At 35.1% G+C, this 3,768-nt stretch overlaps 1 non-coding gene across 1 annotated transcript; it reads left to right on the forward strand.

Moving 5' to 3' along the window:
* Positions 1–348: 348 nt before the first annotated feature.
* LOC132419103 (U6 spliceosomal RNA) lies at positions 349–455 on the forward strand. Its single transcript, XR_009518113.1, has one exon. It is a non-coding gene; the product is annotated as a U6 spliceosomal RNA (small nuclear RNA).
* Positions 456–3,768: the final 3,313 nt, after the last annotated feature.

A 3,768-nucleotide genomic window follows, 5' to 3' on the forward strand; every position in this document is an offset into this window, starting at 1 on the left:
CAGCAAAAAAAAAAAAAAAAAAAAAAAAAAAAAAAAAAAAAAATCTGGATTTATGGGATGATGTTTTTCTTATTACTTCATTCCCAGCATGATACATATTAAAACTATTTTGCTCAATGTTCTGAAGCAGACTCTATATCAAAAGTACAGTGGTGAAGTTGTTTAGTATATTACTGCAATGTTATGAATCAGCACCAGTTGATGGAACTCTTAAAAGTAATGAAAGACAGCAAATGTAATGATCTGTGGTCTTTGTCAACGTTCATTGGTTGAGTCATGAAAGAGCTTTACAAATATTTACTCCACCATTATCTTCAATTCGAGATTTCCTTTAAAAAAGGGGGAGGGGTGCTCGCTTCCGCAGCACATATGCTAAAATTGGAACGACACAGAGAAGATTAGCATGGCCCCTGCGCAAGGATGATGCGCAAATTCATGAAGCGTTCCATATTTTTATGTAAAATAGATAGCTAGTGGGAAGCAGCCACATAGCACAGGGAGATCAGATCGGTGCTTTGTCTCCACCTAGAGGGGTGGGATAGGGAGGGTGGGAGGGAGACGCAAGAGGGATTAGACATGGGGATATATGTATACGCATAGCTGATTCACTTTGTTATACAGCAGAAACTAACACACCATTGTAAAGCAATTATACTCCAAAAAAGATGTTTAAAAAAAGGGGGGGGAATACTTGCCAAATATTCAGTAATCAAAGCCAAAATTGATGCTATGGTTTACATTTTCTCACCAGTACTACATTGCATCTCAATGAGATGGAACTGAAGCTCCAGGGAAAGGAAAAGCTTGTGACGCAGCTAGAGAGGTACACAATTTTATACGCAAATAGAAAGTTTTCAGAATTTATATAAATAATAATGACATTACACATTTTCCTATCCTGAATCAACACGAAGGTATCAATTGTAATAGACAGCGTTATATACATTGACTGCAAAAACTACAAGACAAATGTGAAGAACATTTTGTATATATTGGTACACTGAAAAGTACTTTCAACTTATGAAATACTCCCTTTGAATTCCGTATTAATAATACTGAGTTGATACAAGAATTAGTGAATTTAATTCACTTGGACATATGTAATTTGAAATCGATGAGTTTTTGCTTCAAAGTGAAATCAATTTTTCTAAAAGAGATGAGCCAGTTTTGGCCATGTGGATAGAGATATTAAAGGAAAATGCCTTTTTGGTAACTTTCAATTATTGGAAGTATTTAAGTATGTTTGGGATAACTTGAACATATGAATCTAATTTTTCAACATTAAATTTTATGAAATGTAAATATAGATCAAGCATAGATCAAGCATTCCCGAGGAAACTGAGCATCTGATTTGAGATATGCTATCCGTATAAAATATACACCAGACTTTGAAGGCTTATACCAAAATAATGGAAAACATCTTATTACTGTTTTATATTGATTACATGTTGAAATGATGATATTTTAGATATATTGGGGTAAATGAAATGTATTATTAACTTGGTTTCACCTGGTTGGTTTTCTTAATTAATTTTTTTTTTTTTGGCTGTATGCGGGCCTCTCACTGCTGTGGCCTCTCCCATTGTGGAGCACAGGCTCCAGACGCGCAGGCCCAGCGGCCACGGCTCACGGACCCAGCTGCTCCGCGGCACATGGGATCTTCCCAGACCGGGGCACGAACCCGCGTCCCCTGCATCGGCAGGCGGACTCTCAACCACTGCGCCACCAGGGAAGCCCCAAACTTTTTATTTTGAGATAATTGTAGATTTACATGCAGCAGTAAGAAATAATGCAGAGAGCCTATGTACTCGTTACCTGATTTTCCATGATGGTAATATCTCCTGTGCTTCACCTACTCAACATAGCCACTCTCTCTGAACTCCTGGCAATCACTGATCTTTTTCTGTCTCTATATTTTTGCCTTTTCTGAAATGGCATATAATTGGAATAATAAAATAGGTAGCCTTTTCAGACAGTCATCTTTCAGTTAGCAATATGGCTTTGAAATCCATCCCTGTCTTCCTTGCCCGACAGGTCATTTCTTTTTATCATTGAATAATATTTCATTGTATGGGTACACCACAGTTTGTACATCCATTCACTTATTAAAGGATGTCTTTTTTGCTTCCAATATGTGCAATCATGAATAAAAGTGCTATAAATATTCACATGCAGATAGCTATTCATGTAGGTATAAGTTTTCAAATCAGTTTAGTAAATACCTAGGAGCAAAATTGCTAGATTGCATATGGTAAACTATGATTAGCTTTTGAGAACCTGCAAAATTGTTTCCCAAATGGTTGTACTGTTTTGGATTCCCACCTGCAATGGATGAGAGATTCTGTTGTTCTACCTCCTTACCAGAAATTTTTATTGTCAGGGTTTTTTTTTTAATTTAGCCATTCTAATAAATGTTTAGTGGACTATAATTGTTGATTACTTTGCAACTTCATAAAGACATATGATCTTGAGCATCTTTTCATGTGCTTATTTGCAGTCTGTATATTTTCATTGGTAAGGTGTCTGTTTATGTCATTTTTCTTTTCTTAATTGGGTTGTTTTCTTGTTTTCGATTTTAAATATGTCTATTTTGGATACAAGTCCTTTACTAAATATGTGTTTTATAAATATTTTCTTCTGGTCTGTGGCTTAATTTTTACTTTTCTTAGAGCAGAAGTTTTGGGTCTTTTTTCTTTTAATGAAGCCCAACTATCAATTTTCTTTCATTGGTTGTGCTTTTGGTATTGTATCTTAAAAACTCCTCTGTTTTCTACTAGCAGTATTGTAGTTTTGCATTTCATCTTTGGGTCTGTGATCTAGTTTTAGTAAATATTTGTGAAATTGTAAAGTGTGTGTATAGGTTCTCTTTTTTTTGTATATATGGTCATGGAATTTCTAGAACCATTTGTTTATTTTTTCACTTTTAAGGTGTTTATTCCACACATAATTCTGAAGTAGAATACACTTTTAAAAGTCAAGATGATTGTTGATGACAGCCTTGTTTAAACACACTTAAATCACAGAATCCAGTGGATTCAGAAGGGAACATACAGGTAATCTGACAGTGAGGCCTCACTTTGGTTTTATTCGTGAGAAAACATGTAGGCGTTGAAAACTTCAAAACTATGCCTTCAAAAACTATGTAGTATGTAGAACTATTCGTTTAAAAGACTGTCATTTCCCCCACTGAGTTACCTTTGGTACTTTTTCAATAGGATTTTAATGATTTAAAAAAAAGCGTTTTGTCAGTGACCCAGTATGACTTCTCTAGGGTCTTAGCATCATCCTCTTCTACCCTATCCCTAAGGAGGTCAAAACCAGGGAACTTGATTGGAATGTACAGGCCTGATTCATGGCTGTGATCCATGTTTTGCTGGAACTTTTCTAACAAAAGAAAATGAGGTCAGTGAATTACAATTAACATTGAGCAGATTATTTTCCTTTTTTTTTTTTTTTTTATGGTTGCCAAGCAAGTGATTTTCTGGCCATAGAAAGGAATGGGAAGTTTAAGTCAATCAGCAGAATCAAGTGTTAAATATTTTTTGACCTGGTATACCCTGGAAAGCTAAACTAAATTTTAGCTGGATAAATGAAAAGGACATATCCTATTTCTACCTCTTCTATGTTCATTTCTTCTGTTTTCTATTCAGTGTAAAGCTTACAGCTGAAATTCCTTAGCACCATTAATGCTCTTATGTGTAATTGGTTAGTGCAGCAATATGTCATTTCAGTATAAATGAATAGGTTCAGTCACGGCAGACTGTTTAT

The sequence above is a fragment of the Delphinus delphis genome, chromosome X (genome assembly GCF_949987515.2).
Source record: "Delphinus delphis chromosome X, mDelDel1.2, whole genome shotgun sequence".
NCBI lineage: Eukaryota > Metazoa > Chordata > Mammalia > Artiodactyla > Delphinidae > Delphinus > Delphinus delphis.